Source organism: Phalangium opilio, unplaced genomic scaffold (genome assembly GCF_054372755.1).
Source record: "Phalangium opilio isolate 3A_F unplaced genomic scaffold, DU_Popi_V2 ptg000054l_1, whole genome shotgun sequence".
Taxonomy (NCBI): Eukaryota; Metazoa; Arthropoda; class Arachnida; order Opiliones; family Phalangiidae; genus Phalangium; species Phalangium opilio.
The window spans coordinates 4638748-4662481 of record NW_028324173.1 but is presented as its reverse complement, the minus strand read 5'-3'; the positions used below and the strand labels follow the sequence as shown (position 1 = coordinate 4662481).

General features: G+C 47.1%; 2 non-coding genes across 2 annotated transcripts; both read left to right on the top strand.

Annotated features, from left to right (window-relative positions):
• Positions 1–304: 304 nt before the first annotated feature.
• Positions 305–374, top strand: TRNAH-GUG (transfer RNA histidin (anticodon GUG)). The gene has a single exon. It is a non-coding gene; the product is annotated as a tRNA-His (tRNA).
• Positions 375–4858: 4484 nt separating this feature from the next.
• TRNAH-GUG (transfer RNA histidin (anticodon GUG)) lies at positions 4859–4928 on the top strand. The gene has a single exon. It is a non-coding gene; the product is annotated as a tRNA-His (tRNA).
• Positions 4929–23734: the final 18806 nt, after the last annotated feature.

Here is a 23734-nt window from a genome sequence, read left to right as displayed (position 1 = left end):
TTTCTGAGCTTCCGTGGCTCAATGGTTAGTGCCTTCGGCTGTTAACCAGTAGGTTGGTGGTTCGAGCCCACCCGGGAGCGGGGTTGAGGGATCACAAATGTAACGTAGAAAGCCAAAGTTTTTCCACAATACCTGACGACCATTTAATTTTTGGGCATCCGTGGCGCAATGGTTAGCGCGTTCGGCTGTTAACCGAAAGGTTGGTGGTTCGAGCCCACCCTGCAGAGGTGTTGTAGGGTCTCAGATGTAACGTAAAAAGTCATAACTTTTCCACAATACCTGACAACCATTTAATTTTTGGGCTTCCGTCGCGCAATGGTTAGCGCGTTCGGCTGTGAACCGAAAGGTTGGTGGTTCGAGCCCACCTTGGAGAGGTGTTGTTTTGTCTCAGTTGTAATGTAAAAAGTCATAACTTTTCCACAATACCTGACGACCATTTAATTTTTGGGCTTCCGGGGCGCAATGGTTAGCGCGTTCAGCTGCTATTCAAAAGACTGGTGGTTTGAGCCCTCCCGGGAGCAGTGTTGTGACGTCTCAGATGTAACGTAAAATGTCAGAGTTTTTCCACAATACCTGACGAACGTTTAATTTTTGGGCTTCCGTGGCGCAATGGTTAGCGCGTTCAGCTGTTAATCGAAAGGTTGGTGGTTCGAGCCCACCCTGGAGAGGTGTTGTGGGGTCTCAGATGTAGAGTAAAAAGTCAAAACTTTTCCACAATACGTGACAACCATTTATTTTCTGAGCTTCCGTGGCTCAATGGTTAGTGCCTTCGGCTGTTAACCAATAGGTTGGTGGTTCGAGCCCACCCGGGAGCGGGGTTGAGGGATCACAAATGTAACGTAGAAAGCCAAAGTTTTTCCACAATACCTGACGACCATTTAATTTTTGGGCTTCCGTGGCGCAATGGTTAGCGCGTTCGGCTGTTAACCGAAAGGTTGGTGGTTCGAGCCCACCTTGGAGAGGTGTTGTTTTGTCTCAGATGTAACGTAAAAAGTCATATCTTTTCCACAATACCTGACGACCATTTAATTTTTGGGCTTCCGTGGCGCAATGGTTAGCGCGTTCAGCTGCTATTCAAAAGACTGGTGGTTTGAGCCCTCCCGGGAGCAGTGTTGTGACGTCTCAGATGTAACGTAAAATGTCAGAGTTTTTCCACAATACCTGACGAACATTTAATTTTTGGGCTTCCGTGGCGCAATGGTTAGCGCGTTCAGCTGTTAATCGAAAGGTTGGTGGTTCGAGCCCACCCTGGAGAGGTGTTGTGGGGTCTCAGATGTAGAGTAAAAAGTCAAAACTTTTCCACAATACGTGACAACCATTTATTTTCTGAGCTTCCGTGGCTCAATGGTTAGTGCCTTCGGCTGTTAACCAATAGGTTGGTGGTTCGAGCCCACCCGGGAGCGGGGTTGAGGGATCACAAATGTAACGTAGAAAGCCAAAGTTTTTCCACAATACCTGACGACCATTTAATTTTTGGGCTTCCGTGGCGCAATGGTTAGCGCGTTCGGCTGTTAACCGAAAGGTTGGTGGTTCGAGCCCACCTTGGAGAGGTGTTGTTTTGTCTCAGATGTAACGTAAAAAGTCATATCTTTTCCACAATACCTGACGACCATTTAATTTTTGGGCTTCCGTGGCGCAATGGTTAGCGCGTTCAGCTGCTATTCAAAAGACTGGTGGTTTGAGCCCTCCCGGGAGCAGTGTTGTGACGTCTCAGATGTAACGTAAAATGTCAGAGTTTTTCCACAATACCTGACGAACATTTAATTTTTGGGCTTCCGTGGCGCAATGGTTAGCGCGTTCAGCTGTTAATCGAAAGGTTGGTGGTTCGAGCCCACCCTGGAGAGGTGTTGTGGGGTCTCAGATGTAGAGTAAAAAGTCAAAACTTTTCCACAATACGTGACAACCATTTATTTTCTGGGCTTCCGTGGCTCAATGGTTAGCGCTTTCGGCTGTTAACCAATAGGTTGGTGGTTCGAGCCCACCCGGGAGCGGGGTTGTGGGATCTCAAATGTAACGTAGAAAGCCTAAGTTTTTCCACAATACCAGACGACCATTTAATTTTTGGGCTTCCGTCGCGCAATGGTTAGCGCGTTCGGCTGTTAACCGAATGGTTGGTGGTTCGAGCCCACCTTGGAGAGGTGTTTTTTTTTCTCAGATGTAACGTAAAAAGTCATAACTTTTCCACAATACCTTACGACCATTTATTTTTTGGGCTTCCGTGGCGCAATGGTTAGCGCGTTCGGCTGTTGACCAAAAGGTTGGTGGTTCGAGGCCATCCGGGAGCGGTGTTGTGACGTCTCAGATGTGAAGTAAAAAGTCAAGGTTTTTCCACAATACCTGACGACCATTTAATTTTTGGGCTTCCGTGGCGCAATAGTTAGCGCGTGCAGCTGCTATTCAAAAGACTGGTGGTTGAGCCCTCCCGGGTGCAGTGTTGTGACGTCTCAGATGTAACGTAAAATGTCACAGTTTTTCCACAATACCTGACGAACATTTAATTTTTGGGCTTCCGTGGCGCAATGGTTAGCGCGTTCAGCTGTTAATCGAAAGGCTGGTGGCTCGAGCCCTCCCTGGAGAGGTGTTGTGGGGTCTCAGATGTAGAGTAAAAAGTCAAAACTTTTCCACAATATGTGACAACCATTTATTTTCTGAGCTTCCGTGGCTCAATGGTTAGCGCTTTCGGCTGTTAACCAATAGGTTGGTGGTTCGAGCCCACCCGGGAGCGGGGTTGTGGGATCTCAAATGTAACGTAGAAAGCCAAAGTTTTTCCACAATACCTGACGACCATTTAATTTTTCGGCTTCCGTGGCGCAATGGTTAGCGCGTTCGGCTGTTAACCGAATGGTTGGTGGTTCGAGCCCACCTTGGAGAGGTGTTGTTTTTTCTCAGATGTAACGTAAAAAGTCATAACTTTTCCACAATACCTGACGACCATTTAATTTTTGGGCTTCCGTGGCGCAATGGTTAGCGCGTTCGGCTGTTAACCGAAAGGTTGGTGGTTCGAGCCCACCTTGGAGAGGTGTTGTTTTGTCACAAATGTAACGTAGAAAGCCAAAGTTTTTCCGCAATACCTGACGACCATTTAATTTTTGGGCTTCCGTGGCGCAATGGTTAGCGCGTTCAGCTGCTATTCAAAAGACTGGTGGTTTGAGCCCTCCCGGGAGCAGTGTTGTGACGTCTCAGATGTGACGTAAAAAGTCAAGGTTTTTCCACAATACCTGACGACCATTTAATATTTGTGCTTCCGTGGCGCAATGGTTAGCGCGTTCCGCTGTTAACCGAAAGGTTGGTGGTTCGAGCCAACCTTGGAGAGGTGTTGTTTTGTCTCAAATGTAACGTAGAAAGCCAAAGTTTTTCCACAATACCTGACGACCATTTAATTTTTGGGCTTCCGTGGCGCAATGGTTAGCGCCTTCAGCTGTTAACCAATAGGATGGTGGTTCGAGCCCACCAGAGAGCGGGGTTGAGGGATCTCAAATGTAACGTAGAAAGCCAAAGTTTTTCCACAATACCTGACGACCATTTAATATTTGGGCTTCCTTGGCGCAATGGTTAGCGCGTTCGGCTGTTACCAGAAAGCTTGGTGGTTCGAGCCCAACCTGGAGAGGTGTTGTAGGGTCTCAGATGTAACGTAAAAAGTCATAACTTTTCCACAATACCTGACAACCATTTAATTTCTGAGCTTCCGTGGCTCAATGGTTAGCGCGTTCGGCTGTTGACCAAAAGGTTGGTGGTTCAAGCCTGTCCGAGAGCGGTGTTCTGACGTCTCAGATGTGACGTAAAAAGTCAAGGTTTTTCCACAATACCTGACGACCATTTAATATTTGTGCTTCCGTGGCGCAATGGTTAGCTCGTTCAGCTGCTATTGAAAAGACTGGTGGTTCGAGCCAACCCTGGAGAGGTGTTGTGGGGTCTCAGATGTAGAGTAAAATTCAAAACTTTTCCACAATACGTGACAACCATTTATTTTCAAAGCTTCCGTGGCTCAATGGTTAGCGCCTTCGGCTGTTTCCAATAGGTTGGTGGTTCGAGCCCACCCGGGAGCGGGGTTGAGGGATCTCAAATGTAACGTAGAAAGCCAAAGTTTTTCCACAATACCTGACGACCATTTAATTTTTGGGCTTCCGTGGCGCAATGGTTAGCGCGTTCGGCTGTTAACCGAAAGGTTGGTGGTTCGAGCCCACCCTGAAGAGGTGTTGTAGGGTCTAAGATGTAACGTAAAAAGTCATAACTTTTCCACAATACCTGACAACCATTAAATTTTTGGGCTTCCGTGGCGCAATGGTTAGCGCGTTCCGCTGTTAACCGAAAGGTTGGTGGTTCGAGCCAACCTTGGAGAGGTGTTGTTTTGTCTAAAATGTAACGTAGAAAGCCAAAGTTTTTCCACAATACCTGACGACCATTTAATTTTTGGGCTTCCGTGGCGCAATGGTTAGCGCGTTCAGCTGTTGACCGAAAGGTTGGTGGTTCGAACCCACCTTGGAGAGGTGTTGTTTTGTCTCAGATGTAACGTAAAAAGTCATAACTTTTCCACAATACGTGACAACCATTTATTTTCTGAGCTTCCGTGGCTCAATGGTTAGCGCCTTCAGCTGTTAACCAATAGGATGGTGGTTCGAGCCCACCAGGGAGCGGGGTTGAGGGATCTCAAATGTAACGTAGAAAGCCAAAGTTTTTCCACAATACCTGGCGACCATTTAATTTTTGGGAATCCGTGGCGCAATGGTTAGCGCGTTCGGCTGTTAACCGAAAGGTTGGTGGCTCGAGCCCACCCTGGAGAGGTGTTGTAGGGTCTCAGATGTAACGTAAAAAGTCATAACTTTTCCACAATACCTGACAACCATTTAATTTTTGGGCTTCCGTGGCGCAATGGTTAGTGCGTTCGGCTGTGAACCGAATGGTTGGTGGTTCGAGCCCACCCTGGAGAGGTGTTGTAGGGTCTCAGATGTAACGTAAAAAGTCATAACTTTTCCACAATACCTGACAACCATTTAATTTTTGGGCTTCAGTGGCGCAATGGTTAGCGCGTTCGGCTGTTAACCGAAAGGTTGGTGGTTTGAGCCCACCTTGGAGAGGTGTTGTTTTGTCACAAATGTAACGTAGAAAGCCAAAGTTTTCCTCAATACCTGACGAGCATTTAATTTTTGGGCATCCGTGGCGCAATGGTTAGCGCGTTCGGCTGTTATAAGAAAGGTTGGTGGTTCGAGCCCAACCTGGAGAGGTGTTGTAGGGTCTCAGATGTAACGTAAAAAGTCATAACTTTTCCACAATACCTGACAACCATTTAATTTTTGGACTTCCGTGGCGCAATGGTTAGGGCGTTCGGCTGTTAACCGAAAGGTTGGTGGTTCGAGCCCACCTTGGAGAGGTGTTGTTTTGTCTCAGATGTAACGTAAAAAGTCATAACTTTTCCACAATACCTGACGACCATTTAATTTTTGGGCTTCCGTGGCGCAATGGTTAGCGCGTTAAGCTGCTATTCAAAAGACCGGTGGTTTGAGCCCTCCCGGGAGCAGTGTTGTGACGTCTCAGATGTAACGTAAAATGTCAGAGTTTTTCCACAATACCTGACGAACATTTATTTTTAAAGCTTCCGTGGCTCAATGGTTAGCGCCTTCGGCGGTTAACCAATAGGTTGGTCGTTCGAACCCACCCTGGAGCGAGGTTGAGGGATCTCAAATGTAACGTAGAAAGCCAAAGTTTTTCCACAATACCTAACGACCATTTAATATTTGGGCTTCCGTGGCGCAATGGTTAGCGCGTTCGGCTGTTACCAGAAAGCTTGGTGGTTCGAGCCCAACCTGGAGAGGTGTTGTAGGGTCTCAGATGTAACGTAAAAAGTCATAACTTTTCCACAATACCTGACAACCATTTAATTTCTGAGCTTCCGTGGCTCAATGGTTAGCGCGTTCGGCTGTTGACCAAAAGGTTGGTGGTTCAAGCCTGTCCGGGAGCGGTGTTCTGACGTCTCAAATGTAACGTAGAAAGCCAAAGTTTTTCCACAATACCTGACGACCATTTAATTTTTGGGCTTCCGTGGCGCAATGGTTAGCGCGTTCGGCTGTTAACCGAAAGGTTGGTGGTTCGAGCCCACCCTGAAGAGGTGTTGTAGGGTCTAAGATGTAACGTAAAAAGTCAGAACTTTTCAACAATACCTGACAACCATTAAATTTTTGGGCTTCCGTGGCGCAATGGTTAGCGCGTTCCGCTGTTAACCGAAAGGTTGGTGGTTCGAGCCAACCTTGGAGAGGTGTTGTTTTGTCTCAAATGTAACGTAGAAAGCCAAAGTTTTTCCACAATACCTGACGACCATTTAATTTTTGGGCTTCCGTGGCGCAATGGTTAGCGCGTTCGGCTGTTAACCGAAAGGTTGGTGGTTCGAACCCACCTTGGAGAGGTGTTGTTTTGTCTCAGATGTAACGTAAAAAGTCATAACTTTTCCACAATACCTGACGACCATTTAATTTTTGGGCTTCCGTGGCGCAATGGTTAGCGCGTTCAGCTGCTATTCAAAAGACTGGTGGTTTGAGCCCTCCCGGGAGCAGTGTTGTGACGTCTCAGATGTGACGTAAAATGTCAGAGTTTTTCCACAATACCTGACGAACATTTAATTTTTGGGCTTCCGTGGCGCAGTGGTTAGCGCGTTCAGCTGTTAATCGAAAGGTTGGTGGTTCGAGCCCACCCGGGAGCGGGGTTGAGGGATCTCAAATGTAACGTAGAAAGCCAAAGTTTTTCCACAATACCTGACGACCATTTAATTTTTGGGCTTCCGTGGCGCAATGGTTAGCGCGTTCGGCTGTTAACCGAAAGGTTGGTGGTTCGAGCCCACCCTGGAGAGGTGTTAAAGGGTCTCAGATGTAACGTAAAAAGTCATAACTTTTCCACAATACCTGACAACCATTTAATTTCTGAGCTTCCGTGGCTCAATGGTTAGCGCGTTCGGCTGTTGACCAAAAGGTTGGTGGTTCGAGGCCATCCGGGAGCGGTGTTGTTTTGTCACAAATGTAACGTAGAAAGCCAAAGTTTTTCCTCAATACCTGACGACCATTTAATTTTTGGGCTTCCGTGGCGCAATGGTTAGCGCGTTCAGCTGCTATTCAAAAGACTGGTGGTTTGAGCCCTCCCGGGAGCAGTGTTGTGACGTCTCAGATGTAACGTAAAATGTCAGAGTTTTTCCGCAAAACCTGACGAACATTTAATTTTTGGGCTTCCGTGGCGCAGTGGTTAGCGCGTTCAGCTGTTAATCGAAAGGTTGGTGGTTCGAGCCCACCCTGGAGAGGTGTTGTGGGGTCTCAGATGTAGAGTAAAATTCAAAACTTTTCCACAATACGTGACAACCATTTATTTTCAAAGCTTCCGTGGCTCAATGGTTAGCGCCTTCGGCTGTTAACCAATAGGTTGGTCGTTCGAGCCCACCCGGGAGCGGGGTTGAGGGATCTCAAATGTACCGTAGAAAGCCAAAGTTTTTCCACAATACCTGACGACCATTTAATTTTTGGGCTTCCGTGGCGCAATGGTTAGCGCGTTCGGCTGTTATCAGAAAGGTTGGTGGTTCGAGCCCAACCTGGAGAGGTGTTGTAGGGTCTCAGATGTAACGTAAAAAGTCATAACTTTTCCACAATACCTGACAACCATTTAAATTTTGGGCTTCCGTGGCGCAATGGTTAGGGCGTTCGGCTGTTAACCGAAAGGTTGGTGGTTCGAGCCCACCTTGGAGAGGTGTTGTTTTGTCTCAGATGTAACGTAAAAAGTCATAACTTTTCCACAATACCTGACGACCATTTAATTTTTGGGCTTCCGTGGCGCAATGGTTAGCGCGTTCAGCTGCTATTCAAAAGACTGGTGGTTTGAGCCCACCCGGGAGCGGGGTTGAGGGATCTCAAATGTAACGTAGAAAGCCAAAGTTTTTCCACAATACCTGACGACCATTTAATTTTTGGGCTTCCGTGGCGCAATGGTTAGCGCGTTCGGCTGTTCACCGAAAGGTTGGTGGTTCGAGCCCACCCTGGAGAGGTATTAAAGGGTCTCAGATGTAACGTAAAAAGTCATAACTTTTCCACAATACCTGACAACCATTTAATTTCTGAGCTTCCGTGGCTCAATGGTTAGCGCGTTCGGCTGTTGACCAAAAGGTTGGTGGTTCGAGGCCATCCGGGAGCGGTGTTGTGACGTCTCAGATGTGAAGTAAAAAGTCAAGGTTTTTATACAATACCTGACGACCATTTAATTTTTGGGCTTCCGTGGCGCAATGGTTAGCGCGTTCAGCTGCTATTCAAAAGACTGGTGGTTTGAGCCCTCCCGGGAGCAGTGTTGTGACGTTTCAGATGTAACGTAAAATGTCAGAGTTTTTCCACAATACCTGACGAACTTTTAATTTTTGGGCTTTCGTGGCGCACTGGTTAGCGCTCTCAGCTGTTAATCGAAAGGTTGGCGGTTCGAGCCCACCCGGGAGAGGTGTTGTGGGGTATCAGATGTAGCGTAAAAAGTCAAAAATTTTCCACAATACGTGACAACCATTTAATTTCTGAGCTTCCGTGGCTCAATGGTTAGCGCGTTCGGCTGTTAACCAATAGGTTGTTGGTTCGAGCCCACCCGGGAGCGGTGTTGTGGGATCTCAAATGTAACGTTGAACGCCAAACGTTTTCCACAATACCTGACGACCATTTAATTTCTGAGCTTCCGTGGCTCAATGATTAGCGCGTTCGGTTGTTAACCAATAGGTTGGTGGTTCGAGCTCATCCGGGAGCGGTGTTGTGACGTCTCAGATGTGACGTAAAAAGTCAAGGTTTTTCCACAATACCTGACGACCATTTAATTTTTGGGCTTCCGTGGCGCAATGGTTAGCGCGTTCAGCTGCTATTCGAAAGACTGGTGGTTTGAGCCCTCCCGGGAGCGGTGTTGTGACGTCTCAGATGTAACGTAAAATGCCAGAGTTTTTCCACAATACCTGACGAACTTTTAATTTTTGGGCTTCCGTGGCGCAATGGTTAGCGCGTTCAGCTGTTAATCGAAAGGTTGGTGGTTCGAGCCCACCCGGGAGAGGTGTTGTGGGGTCTCAGATGTAGCGTAAAAAGTGAAAAATTTTCCACAATACGTGACAACCAATTAATTTCTGAGCTTCCGTGGCTCAATGGTTAGCGCGTTCGGCTATTAACCAATAGGTTGGTGGTTCGAGCCTACCCGGGAGCGGTGTGTTGGGATCTCAAATGTAACGTAGAAAGCCAAAGGTTTTCCACAATACCTGACGACCATTTAATTTTTGGGGTTCCGTGGTGCAATGGTTAGCGCGTTCGGCTGTTAACCGAAAGGTTGGTGGTTCGAGAACACCCTGGAGAGGTGTTGTAGGGTCTCAGATGTAACGTAAAAAGTCATAACTTTTCCACAATACCTGACAACCATTTAATTTCTGAGCTTCCGTGGCTCAATGATTAGCGCGTTCGGTTGTTAACCAATAGGTTGGTGGTTCGAGCTCATCCGGGAGCGGTGTTGTGACGTCTCAGATGTGACGTAAAAAGTCAAGGTTTTTCCACAATACCTGACGACCATTTAATTTTTGGGCTTCCGTGGTGCAATGGTTAGCGCGTTCAGCTGCTATTCGAAAGACTGGTGGTTTGAGCCCTCCCGGGAGCGGTGTTGTGACGTCTCAGATGTAACGTAAAATGCCAGAGTTTTTCCACAATACCTGACGAACTTTTAATTTTTGGGCTTCCGTTGCGCAATGGTTAGCGCGTTCAGCTGTTAATCGAAAGGTAGGTGGTTCGAGCCCACCCGGGAGAGGTGTTGTGGGGTCTCAGATGTAGCGTAAAAAGTCAAAACTTTTCCACAATACGTGACAACCATTTAATTTCTGAGCTTCCGTGGCTCAATGGTTAACGCGTTTGGCTGTCAACAAATAGGTTGGTGGTTCGACCCCATCCGCGAGCGGTGTTGTGACGTCTCAGATGTGAAGTAAAAAGTCAAGGTTTTTCCACAATACCTGACGACCATTTAATTTTTGGGCTCCCGTGGTGCAATGGTTAGCGCGTTCGGCTGTTAACCGAAAGGTTGGTGGTTCGAGAACACCCTGGAGAGGTGTTGTAGGGTCTCAGATGTAACGTAAAAAGTCATAACTTTTCCACAATACCTGACAACCATTTAATTTCTGAGCTTCCGTGGCTCAATGGTTAGCGCGTTCGGTTGTTAACCAATAGGTTGGTGGTTTGAGCCCTCCCAGGAGCGGTGTTGTGACGTCTCAGATGTAACGTAAAATGCCAGAGTTTTTACACAATACCTGACGAACTTTTAATTTTTGGGTTTCCTAGGCGCAATGGTTAGCGCGTTCGGTTGTTAACCAATAGGTTGGTGGTTCGAGCCCATCCGGGAGCGGTGTTGTGACGTCTCAGATGTAACGTAAAAAGTCATAACTTTTCCACAATACCTGACAACCATTTGATTTCTGTGCTTCCGTGGCTCAATGGTTAGCGCGTTCGGTTGTTAACCAATAGGTTGGTGGTTCGAGCTCATCCGGGAGCGGTGTTGTGACGTCTCAGATGTGACGTAAAAAGTCAAGGTTTTTCCACAATACCTGACGACCATTTAATTTTTGGGCTTCCGTGGCGCAATGGTTAGCGCGTTCAGCTGCTATTAGAAAGACTGGTGGTTTGAGCCCTCCCGGGAGCGGTGTTGTGACGTCTCAGATGTAACGTAAAATGCCAGAGTTTTTCCACAATACCTGACGAACTTTTAATTTTTGGGCTTCCGTGGCGCAATGGTTAGCGCGTTCAGCTGTTAATCGAAAGGTTGGTGGTTCGAGCCCACCCGGGAGAGGTGTTGTGGGGTCTCAGATGTAGCGTAATAAGTCAAACATTTTCCACAATACGTGACAACCATTTAATTTCTGAGCTTCCGTGGCTCAATGGTTAGCGCGTTCGGCTGTTAACCAATAGGTTGGTGGTTCGAGCCTACCCGGGAGCGGTGTTGTGGGATCTCAAATGTAACGTAGAAAGCCAAAGGGTTTCCACAATACCTGACGACCATTTAATTTTTGGGCTTCCGTGGTGCAATGGTTAGCGCGTTCGGCTGTTAACCGAAAGGTTGTTGGTTCGAGAACACCCTGGAGAGGTGTTGTAGGGTCTCAGATGTAACGTAAAAAGTCATAACTTTTCCACAATACCTGACAACCATTTAATTTCTGAGCTTCCGTGGCTCAATGGTTAGCGCGTTCGGTTGTTAACCAATAGGTTGGTGGTTCGAGCTCATCCGGGAGCGGTGTTGTGACGTCTCAGATGTGACGTAAAAAGTCAAGGTTTTTCCACAATACCTGACGACCATTTAATTTTTGGGCTTCCGTGGCGCAATGGTTAGCGCGTTCAGCTGCTATTAGAAAGACTGGTGGTTTGAGCCCTCCCGGGAGCGGTGTTGTGACGTCTCAGATGTAACGTAAAATGCCAGAGTTTTTCCACAATACCTGACGAACTTTTAATTTTTGGGCTTCCGTGGCGCAATGGTTAGCGCGTTCAGCTGTTAATCGAAAGGTTGGTGGTTCGAGCCCACACGGGAGAGGTGTTGTGGGGTCTCAGATGTAGCGTAATAAGTCAAACATTTTCCACAATACGTGACAACCATTTAATTTCTGAGCTTCCGTGGCTCAATGGTTAGCGCGTTCGGCTGTTAACCAATAGGTTGGTGGTTCGAGCCTACCCGGGAGCGGTGTTGTGGGATCTCAAATGTAACGTAGAAAGCCAAAGGGTTTCCACAATACCTGACAACCATTTAATTTCTGAGCTTCCGTGGCTCAATGGTTAACGCGTTTGGCTGTCAACAAATAGGTTGGTGGTTCGACCCCATCCGCGAGCGGTGTTGTGACGTCTCAGATGTGAAGTAAAAAGTCAAGGTTTTTCCACAATACCTGACGACCATTTAATTTTTGGGCTCCCGTGGTGCAATGGTTAGCGCGTTCGGCTGTTAACCGAAAGGTTGGTGGTTCGAGAACACCCTGGAGAGGTGTTGTAGGGTCTCAGATGTAACGTAAAAAGTCATAACTTTTCCACAATACCTGACAACCATTTAATTTCTGAGCTTCCGTGGCTCAATGGTTAGCGCGTTCGGTTGTTAACCAATAGGTTGGTGGTTTGAGCCCTCCCAGGAGCGGTGTTGTGACGTCTCAGATGTAACGTAAAATGCCAGAGTTTTTACACAATACCTGACGAACTTTTAATTTTTGGGTTTCCTAGGCGCAATGGTTAGCGCGTTCGGTTGTTAACCAATAGGTTGGTGGTTCGAGCCCATCCGGGAGCGGTGTTGTGACGTCTCAGATGTAACGTAAAAAGTCATAACTTTTCCACAATACCTGACAACCATTTAATTTCTGTGCTTCCGTGGCTCAATGGTTAGCGCGTTCGGTTGTTAACCAATAGGTTGGTGGTTCGAGCTCATCCGGGAGCGGTGTTGTGACGTCTCAGATGTGACGTAAAAAGTCAAGGTTTTTCCACAATACCTGACGACCATTTAATTTTTGGGCTTCCGTGGCGCAATGGTTAGCGCGTTCAGCTGCTATTAGAAAGACTGGTGGTTTGAGCCCTCCCGGGAGCGGTGTTGTGACGTCTCAGATGTAACGTAAAATGCCAGAGTTTTTCCACAATACCTGACGAACTTTTAATTTTTGGGCTTCCGTGGCGCAATGGTTAGCGCGTTCAGCTGTTAATCGAAAGGTTGGTGGTTCGAGCCCACCCGGGAGAGGTGTTGTGGGGTCTCAGATGTAGCGTAATAAGTCAAACATTTTCCACAATACGTGACAACCATTTAATTTCTGAGCTTCCGTGGCTCAATGGTTAGCGCGTTCGGCTGTTAACCAATAGGTTGGTGGTTCGAGCCTACCCGGGAGCGGTGTTGTGGGATCTCAAATGTAACGTAGAAAGCCAAAGGGTTTCCACAATACCTGACGACCATTTAATTTTTGGGCTTCCGTGGTGCAATGGTTAGCGCGTTCGGCTGTTAACCGAAAGGTTGTTGGTTCGAGAACACCCTGGAGAGGTGTTGTGGGGTCTCAGATGTAGCGTAAAAAGTCAAAACTTTTCCACAATACGTGACAACCATTTAATTTCTGAGCTTCCGTGGCTCAATGGTTAACGCGTTTGGCTGTCAACCAATAGGTTGGTGGTTCGAGCTCATCCGGGAGCGGTGTTGTGACGTCTCAGATGTGACGTAAAAAGTCAAGGTTTTTCCACAATACCTGACGACCATTTAATTTTTGGGCTTCCGTGGCGCAATGGTTAGCGCGTTCAGCTGCTATTCGAAAGACTGGTGGTTTGAGCCCTCCCGGGAGCGGTGTTGTGACGTCTCAGATGTAACGTAAAATGCCAGAGTTTTTCCACAATACCTGACGAACTTTTAATTTTTGGGCTTCCGTGGCGCAATGGTTAGCGCGTTCAGCTGTTAATCGAAAGGTTGGTGGTTCGAGCCCACACGGGAGAGGTGTTGTGGGGTCTCAGATGTAGCGTAATAAGTCAAACATTTTCCACAATACGTGACAACCATTTAATTTCTGAGCTTCCGTGGCTCAATGGTTAGCGCGTTCGGCTGTTAACCAATAGGTTGGTGGTTCGAGCCTACCCGGGAGCGGTGTTGTGGGATCTTAAATGTAACGTAGAAAGCCAAAGGGTTTCCACAATACCTGACGACCATTTAATTTTTGGGCTTCCGTGGTGCAATGGTTAGCGCGTTCGGCTGTTAACGAATAGGTTGGTGGTTCGAGCCCATCCGGGAGCGGTGTTGTGACGTCTCAGATGTGACGTAAAAAGTCAAGGTTTTTCCACAATACCTGACGACCATTTTATTTTTGGGCTTCCGTGGCGCAATGGTTAGCGCGTTCGGCTGTTAACGAATAGGTTGGTGGTACGAGCCCACCCTGGAGAGGTGTTGTAGTGTCTCAGATGTAAGGTCAAAAGTCATAATTTTTCCACAATACCTGACGACCATTTAATTTTTGGGCTTCCGTGGCTCAATGGTTAGCGCGTTCGGCTGTTAACGAATAGGTTGGTGGTTCGAGCCCAACCGGGAGCGGTGTTGTGACGTCTCAGATGTGAAGTAAAAGTCAAGGTTTTTCGACAATACCTGACGACCATTTAATTTTTGGGCTTCCGTGGCGCAATGGTTAGCGCGTTCAGCTGCTATTCAAAAGACTGGTGTCTTGAGCCCTCCCGGGAGCGGTTTTGTGACGTCTCAGATGTAACGTAAAATGTCAGAGTTTTTCCACAATACCTGACGAACATTTAAATTTTGGGCTTCCGTGGCACAATGGTTAGCACGTTCAGCTGTTAATCGAAAGGTTGGTGGTTCGAGCCCACCCGGGAGAGGTGTTGTGGGGTCTCAGATGTAGCGTAAAATGCCAGAATTTTTCCACAATACCTGACGAACTTTTAATTTTTGGGCTTCCGTGGCGCAATGGTTAGCGCGTTCAGCTGTTAATCGAAAGGTTGGTGGTTCGAGCCCACCCGGGAGAGGTGTTGTGGGGTCTCAGATGTAGCGTAAAAAGTCAAAAATTTTCCACAATACGTGACAACCATTTAATTTCTGAGCTTTCGTGGCTCAATGGTTAGCGCGTTCGGCTGTTAACCAATAGGTTGGTGGTTCGAGCCTACCCGGGAGCGGTGTTGTGGGATCTCAAATGTAACGTAGAAAGCCAAAGGTTTTCCACAATACCTGACGACCATTTAATTTTTGGGCTTCCGTGGTGCAATGGTTAGCGCGTTCGGCTGTTAACCGAAAGGTTTGTGGTTCGAGAACACCCTGGAGAGGTGTTGTAGGGTCTCAGATGTAACGTAAAAAGTCATAACTTTTCCACTATACCTGACATCCATTTAATTTCTGAGCTTCCGTGGCTCAATGATTAGCGCGTTCGGTTGTTAACCAATAGGTTGGTGGTTCGAGCTCATCCGGGAGCGGTGTTGTGACGTCTCAGATGTGACGTAAAAAGTCAAGGTTTTTCCACAATACCTGACGACCATTTAATTTTTGGGCTTCCGTGGCGCAATGGTTAGCGCGTTCAGCTGCTATTCAAAAGACTGGTGTCTTGAGCCCTCCCGGGAGCGGTTTTGTGACGTCTCAGATGTAACGTAAAATGTCAGAGTTTATCCACAATACCTGACGAACATTTAAATTTTGGGCTTCCGTGGCACAATGGTTAGCACGTTCAGCTGTTAATCGAAAGGTTGGTGGTTCGAGCCCACCCGGGAGAGGTGTTGTGGGGTCTCAGATGTAGCGTAAAATGCCAGAATTTTTCCACAATACCTGACGAACTTTTAATTTTTGGGCTTCCGTGGCGCAATGGTTAGCGCGTTCAGCTGTTAATCGAAAGGTTGGTGGTTCGAGCCCACCCGGGAGAGGTGTTGTGGGGTCTCAGATGTAGCGTAAAAAGTCAAAAATTTTCCACAATACGTGACAACCATTTAATTTCTGAGCTTCCGTGGCTCAATGGTTAGCGCGTTCGGCTGTTAACCAATAGGTTGGTGGTTCGAGCCTACCCGGGAGCGGTGTTGTGGGATCTCAAATGTAACGTAGAAAGCCAAAGGTTTTCCACAATACCTGACGACCATTTAATTTTTGGGCTTCCGTGGTGCAATGGTTAGCGCGTTCGGCTGTTAACCGAAAGGTTGGTGGTTCGAGAACACCCTGGAGAGGTGTTGTAGGGTCTCAGATGTAACGTAAAAAGTCATATCTTTTCCACTATACCTGACATCCATTTAATTTCTGAGCTTCCGTGGCTCAATGATTAGCGCGTTCGGTTGTTAACCAATAGGTTGGTGGTTCGAGCTCATCCGGGAGCGGTGTTGTGACGTCTCAGATGTGACGTAAAAAGTCAAGGTTTTTCCACAATACCTGACGACCATTTAATTTTTGGGCTTCCGTGGCGCAATGGTTAGCGCGTTCAGCTGCTATTCAAAAGACTGGTGGTTTGAGCCCTCCCGGGAGCGGTGTTGTGACGTCTCAGATGTAACGTAAAATGCCAGAGTTTTTCCACAATACCTGACGAACTTTTAATTTTTGGGCTTCCGTGGCGCAATGGTTAGCGCGTTCAGCTGTTAATCGAAAGGTTGGTGGTTCGAGCCCACCCGGGAGTAGTGTTGTGGGGTCTCAGATGTAGCGTAAAAAGTCAAAAATTTTCCACAATACGTGACAACCATTTAATTTTTGGGCTTCCGTGGTGCAATGGTTAGCGCGTTCGGCTGTTAACCGAAAGGTTGGTGGTTCGAGCTCATCCGGGAGCGGTGTTGTGACGTCTCAGATGTGACGTAAAAAGTCAAGGTTTTACCACAATACCTGACGACCATTTAATTTTTGGGCTTCCGTGGCGCAATGGTTAGCGCGTTCGGCTGTTAACGAATAGGTTGGTGGTTCGAGCCCACCCTGGAGAGGTGTTGTAGTGTCTCAGATGTAAGGTCAAAAGTCATAATTTTTCCACAATACCTGACGACCATTTAATTTTTGGGCTTCCGTGGCTCAATGGTTAGCGCGTTCGGCTGTTAACGAATAGGTTGGTGGTTCGAGCCCAACCGGGAGCGGTGTTGTGACGTCTCAGATGTGAAGTAAAAGTCAAGGTTTTTCGACAATACCTGACGACCATTTAATTTTTGGGCTTCCGTGGCGCAATGGTTAGCGCGTTCAGCTGCTATTCAAAAGACTGGTGTCTTGAGCCCTCCCGGGAGCGGTTTTGTGACGTCTCAGATGTAACGTAAAATGTCAGAGTTTTTCCACAATACCTGACGAACATTTAAATTTTGGTCTTCCGTGGCACAATGGTTAGCACGTTCAGCTGTTAATCGAAAGGTTGGTGGTTCGAGCCCACCCGGGAGAGGTGTTGTGGGGTCTCAGATGTAGCGTAAAAAGTCATAACTTTTCCACAATACCTGACAACCATTTAATTTCTGAGCTTCCGTGGCTCAATGGTTAGCGCGTTCGGCTGTTAACGAATAGGTTGGTGGTTCGAGCCCATCCGGGAGCGGTGTTGTGACGTCTCAGATGTGAAGTAAAAAGTCAAGGTTTTTCCACAATACCTGACGACCATTTAATTTTTGGGCTTCCGTGTCGCAATGGTTAGCACGTTCAGCTGTTAATCGAAAGGTTGGTGGTTCGAGCCCACCCGGGAGAGGTGTTGTGGGGTCTCAGATGTAGCGTAAAAAGTCATAACTTTTCCACAATACCTGACAACCATTTAATTTCTGAGCTTCCGTGGCTCAATGGTTAGCGCGTTCGGCTGTTAACGAATAGGTTGGTGGTTCGAGCGCATCCGGGAGCGGTGTTGTGACGTCTCAGATGTGACGTAAAATGTCAGAATTTTTCCACAATACCTGACGAACATTTAATTTTTGGGCTTCCGTGGCGCAATGGTTAGCGCTTTCAGCTGTTAACCGAAAGGTTGGTGGTTCGAGCCCACCCGGGAGAGGTGTGGTGGGTCTCAGATGTAGCGTAAAAAGTCAAAGCTTTTTCACAATACGTGACAACCATTTAACTTCTGAGCTTCCGTGGCTCAATGAGTAGCGCGTTCGGCTGTTAACCAAATGGTTGGTGGTTCGAGCCCACCCGGGAGCGGTGTTTTGGGATCTCAAATGAAACGTAAATAGTCAAAGTTTTTCCACAATACCTGAGGACCATTTAATTTTTGGGCTTCCGTGGCGCAATGGTTAGCGCGTTCAGCTGCTATTCAAAAGACTGGTGGTTTGAGCCCTCCCGGGAACGGTGTTGTGACGTCTCAGATGTAACGTAAAATGTCAGAGTTTTTCCACAATACCTGACGACCATTTAATTTTTGGGCTTCCGTGGCGCAATGGTTAGCGCGTTCGGCTGTTAACCGAAAGGTTGGTGGTTCGAGCCCATCCGGGAGCGGTGTTGTGAGTTCTCAGATGTGACGTAAAAAGTCAAAGTTTTTCCACAATACCTGACGACCATATAATTTTTGGGCTTCCGTGGCGCAATAGTTAGCGAGTTCAGCTGTTAACCAAAAGGTTGGTGGTTCGAGCCCACCCGGGAGAGGTGTTTTGCGGTCTCAGATGTAGCGTAAAAAGTCAAAGTTTTTCCACTATACCTGACGACCATATAATTTTTGGGCTTAAATGGCGCAATGGTTAGCGCGTTCGGCTGCAGAAAAATTATATGGTCGTCAGGTATTGTGGAAAAATTTTGACTTTTTACATCACATCTGAGACCTCACAACACCGCTCCTGGAAGGGCTCGAACCACCAACCTTTCGGTTAACAGCCGAACGCGCTAACCTTTGCGCCACGGAAGCCCAAAAATGAAATGGTCGTCAGGTATTGTGGAAAAACTTTGACTTTTTACGTCACATCTGAGACCTCACAACACCGCTCCCGGGTGGGCTCGAACCACCAACCTTTTGAATAACAGCTGAGCACGCTAACCACTGCACCATGGAAGCCCAAAAATAATATTGTCGTCAGGAATTGTGGAAAAATTTGACTTTTTACGTCACATCTGAGACCTCACAACACCGCTCCCGGATGGGCTCGTACCACCAACCTTTCGGTTAACAGCTGAACGCGCTAACCATTGCGCCACGGAAGCCCAAAATTTATATGGTCGTCAGGTATTGTGGAAAAACTTTGACTTTTTACGTCACATCTGAGACCTCACAACACCGCTCCCGGATGGGCTCGTACCACCAACCTTTCGGTTAACAGCCGAACGCGCTAACCATTGCGCTACGGAAGCCCAAAAATTAAATGGTCGTCAGGTATTGTGGAATAACTTTGCTTATTACGTTACATTTGAGATCCCACAACACCGCTCCCAGGTGAGCTCGAACCACCAACCTATTGGTTAACAGCCGAAAGCGCTAACCATTGAGCCACGGAAGCTCAGAAATAAAATGGTTATCACGTATTGTGGAAAAGTTTTGAATTTTTACACTACATCTGAGACCCCACAACACCTCTCCCGGGTGGGCTCAACCACCAACCTTTCGGTTAACAGCCGAACGCGCTAACCAATGCGCCACGGAAGCCCAAAAATTAAATGATCGTCAGGTATTGTGGAAAAACTTTTACTTTTTACGCTACATCTGAGACCTCACAACACCGTTCCCGGGTGCGCTCGAACCACCAACCTTTTGAATAACAGCTGAGCACGCTAACCATTGCGCCACGGAAGCCCAAAAATAATATTGTCGTCAGGTATTGTGGAAAAACCTTGACTTTTTACGTCACATCTAAGACCTCACAACACCGCTCCCGGATAGGCTCGAACCACCAACCTTTCGGTTAACAGCCGAACGCGCTAACCTTTGCGCCACGGAAGCCCAAAAATGAAATGGTCATCAGGTATTGTGGAAAAACTTTGACTTTTTACGTCACATCTGAGACCTCACAACACCGCTCCCGGGTGGGCTCGAACCACCAACCTTTTGAATAACAGCTGAATGCGCTAACCATTGCGCCACGGAAGCCCAAAATTTATATGGTCGTCAGGTATTGTGGAAAAACTTTGACTTTTTACGTCACATCTGAGACCTCACAACACCGCTCCCGGATGGGCTCGTACCACCAACCTTTCGGTTAACAGCCGAACGCTCTAACCATTGAGCCACGGAAGCTCTGAAATTAAATGGTCGTCAGGAATTGTGGGAAAACTTTGACTTTTTACGTAACATCTGAGACCTCATAGCACCGCTCCCAGGTGTGCTCGAACCACCAACCTTTCTCTTAACAGCCGAACGCGCTAACCATTGCGCCACGGAAGCCCAAAAATTAAATGATCGTCAGGTATTGTGGAAAAACTTTGGCTTTCTACGTTACATTTGAGATCCCACAACACCGCTCCCGGGTGGGCTCGAACCACCAACCTATTGGTTAACAGCCGAACGCGCTAACCATTGAGCCACTGAAGCTCAGAAATTAAATGGTTGTCACGTATTGTGGAAAAGTTTTGACTTTTTACGCTACATCTGTGACCCCACAACACCTCTCCCGGGTGGGCTCGAACCACCAACCTTTCGATTAACAGCCGAACGCGCTAACCAATGCGCCACGGAGCCCAAAAATTAAATGGTTGTCAGTTATTGTGGAAAAACTTTGACTTTTTACGTACCATTTGAGATCCCAAAACACCTCTCCCGGGTGGGCTCGAACCACCAACCTTTTGGTTAACAGCTGATCGCGCTAACCATTGCGCCACGGAAGCCCAAAAATTAAAAGGTCGTCAGGTATTGTGGAAAAACTCTGACATTTTACGTTACATCTGAGACGTCACAACACCGCTCCCGGGAGGGCTCAAACCACCAGTCTTTTGAATAGCAGCTGAACGCGCTAACCATTGCGCCACGGAAGCCCAAAAATTAAATGGTCGTCAGGTATTGTGGAAAACCTTTGGCTTTCTACGTTACATTTGAGATCCCACAACACCGCTCCTGGGTGGGCTCGAACCACCAACCTATTGGTTAACAGCCGAACGCGCTAACCATTGAGCCACTGAAGCTCAGAAATTAAATGGTTGTCACGTATTGTGGAAAAGTTTTGACTTTTTACGCTACATCTGTGACCCCACAACACCTCTCCCGGGTGGGCTCGAACCACCAACCTTTCGATTAACAGCCGAACGCGCTAACCATTGCGCCACGGACGCCCAAAAATTAAATGGTCGTCAGGTACTGTGGAAAAACTCTGACATTTTACGTTACATCTGAGACGTCACAACACCGCTCCCGGGGGGGCTCAAACCACCAGTCTTTTGAATAACAGCTGAACGCGCTAACCATTGCGCCACGGAAGCCCAAAAATTAAATGGTCGTCAGGTATTGTGGAAAAACTCTGACATTTTACGTTACATCTGAGACGTCACAACACCGCTCCCGGGAGGGCTCAAACCACCAGTCTTTTTAATAGCAGCTGAACGCGCTAACCATTGCGCCACGGAAGACCAAAAATTAAATGGTCCTCAGGTATTTTGGAAAAACTTTGACTATTTACGTCACATCTGAGACCTCACAACACAGCTCCCGGATGGGCTCGACCCACCAACCTTTTGGTTAACAGCCGGACGCGAAAACCATTGCGCCACGGACGCCGAAAAGTTAAATATTCGTCAGGTATTGTGGAAAAACTTTGGCTTTTTACGTTTCATTTGTGATCCCAAAACACCGCTCACGGGTGGGCTCGAACCACCAACCTTATGGTTAACAGCCGAACGCGCTACTCATTGAGCCACGGAAGCTCAGAAGTTAAATGGTTTTCACGTATTGTGGAAAAACTTTGACTTTTTTCGCTACATCTGAGACCCCACCACACCTCTCCCGGGTGGGCTCGAACCACCAACCTTTCGGTTAACAGCCGAACGCGCTAAGCATTGCGCCACGGAAGCCCAAAAATTAAATGTTCGTCAGGTATTGTGGAAAAACTCTGACATTTTACGTTACATCTGAGACGTCACAACACCGCTTCCGGGAGGGCTCAAACCACCAGTCTTTTCAATAGCAGCTGAACACGCTAACCAATGCGCTACGGAAGCCCAAAAATTAAATGGTCGTCAGGTATTGTGGAATAACTTTGCTTTTTACGTTACATTTGAGATCCCACAACACCGCTCCTGGGTGGGCTCGAACCACCAACCTATTGGTTAACAGCCGAACGCGCTAACCATTGAGCCACTGAAGCTCAGAAATTAAATGGTTGTCACGTATTGTGGAAAAGTTTTGACTTTTTACGCTACATCTGTGACCCCACAACACCTCTCTCGGGTGGCCTCGAACCACCAACCTTTCGATTAACAGCCGAACGCGCTAACCATTGCGCCACGGACGCCCAAAAATTAAATGGTCGTCAGGTACTGTGGAAAAACTCTGACATTTTACGTTACATCTGAGACGTCACAACACCGCTCCCGGGAGGGCTCAAACCACCAGTCTTTTGAATAACAGCTGAACGCGCTAACCATTGCGCCACGGAAGCCCAAAAATTAAATGGTCCTCAGGTGTTGTGGAAAAACTTTGACTATTTACGTCACATCTAAGACCTCACAACACCGCTCCCGGATAAGCTCGAACCACCAACCGTTCGGATAACAGCCGAACGCGCTAACCATTGCGCCACGGAAGCCCAAAAATTAAATGGTCGTCAGGTATTGTGGAAAAACTCTGACATTTTACGTTACATCTGAGACGTCACAACACCGCTCCCGGGAGGGCTCAAACCACCAGTCTTTTGAATAGCAGCTGAACGCGCTAACCATTGCGCCACGGAAGCCCAAAAATTAAATGGTCCTCGGGTATTTTGGAAAAATTTGACTATTTACGTCACATCTGAGACCTCACAACACAGCTCCCGGATGGGCTCGACCCACCAACCTTTTGGTTAACAGCCGGACGCGATAACCATTGAGCCACGGAAGCTCTAAAATCAAATGGTCGTCAGGTATTGTGGAAAAACTTTGACTTTTTACGTAACATCCGAGACCTCACAGCACCGCTCCCGGGTGTGCTTGAACCACGAACCTTTCTGTTAACAGCCGAACGCGCTAACCATTGCGCCACGGAAGCCCAAAAATCAAATGATCGTCAGGTATTGTGGAAAAACTCTGACTTTTTACGTTACATTTGAAACCTCACAACACCGCTCCCGGATGGGCTCGAACCACCAACCTTTCGGTTAACAGCCGAACGCGCTAACCATTGAGCCACGGAAGCTCTGAAATTAAATGGTCGTCAGTTATTGTGGAAAAACATTGACTTTTTACGTAACATCTGAGACCTCATAGCACCGCTCCCGGGTGTGCTTGAACCACCAACCTTTCTGTTAACAGCCGAACGCGCTAACCATTGCGCCACGGATGCCCAAAAATCAAATGATCGTCAGATATTGTGGAAAAACTCTGACTTTTTCGTTACATTTGAGACCTCACAACACCGCTCCCGGATGGGCTCGAACCACCAACCTTTCGGTTAACAGCCGAACGCGCTAACCATTGCGCCACGGAAGCCCAAAAATTAAATGTTCACAGGTATTGTGGAAAAACTCTGACTTTTTACGTTACATCTGAGACCTCACAAAACGCTCCCGGATGGGCTCGAACCACCAAACTTTCGGTTAAAAGCCGAACTCGCTAACCATTGAGCCACGGAAGCTCTGAAATTAGATGGTCGTCAGGTATTGTGGAAAAACCTTGACTTATTACGTCACATCTGAGTCCTTACAACACCGCTCCCGGGTGAGCTCGAACAACCAACCTATTGGTTAACAGCCGAACACGCTAACCATTGCGCCACGGAAGTCCAAAAATTAAATGATCGTCAAAATGTGTTTCTTTGGCTGAGAAACGTCGATTTTGAAAATATCATTAAAAATCGAGGTACATTTTTATTTATTTATTGTTCAATCGAGATTAAATCACTTTAAATAAGTGTTTTATAGGGAATTAAGCTGAATTCGGTCAAAACTTTGTCCAGAAAAAATTACATTCAAAAGTGCACCAATAATATTGCATGTTTTTTTTCTTCTAGATACAAAATCCGTCACAACGATTTCTTATTGAAAATTGAATTTTAACAGTTTTTTGGATGAATATCGTTACATTTGCTTGAATTAAAGCAAAAAGGACAAAAATAATGGTTTCAGTGGTTATATTTGGAAATAGTGAAAAAATACTCAAAATGTGTTTCTCGGCCCGAGAAACGTCGATTTTGAAAATATCATTAAAAATCGAGGTACATTTTTATTTATTGTTCAATCGAGATGAAATCACTTTAAATGAGTGT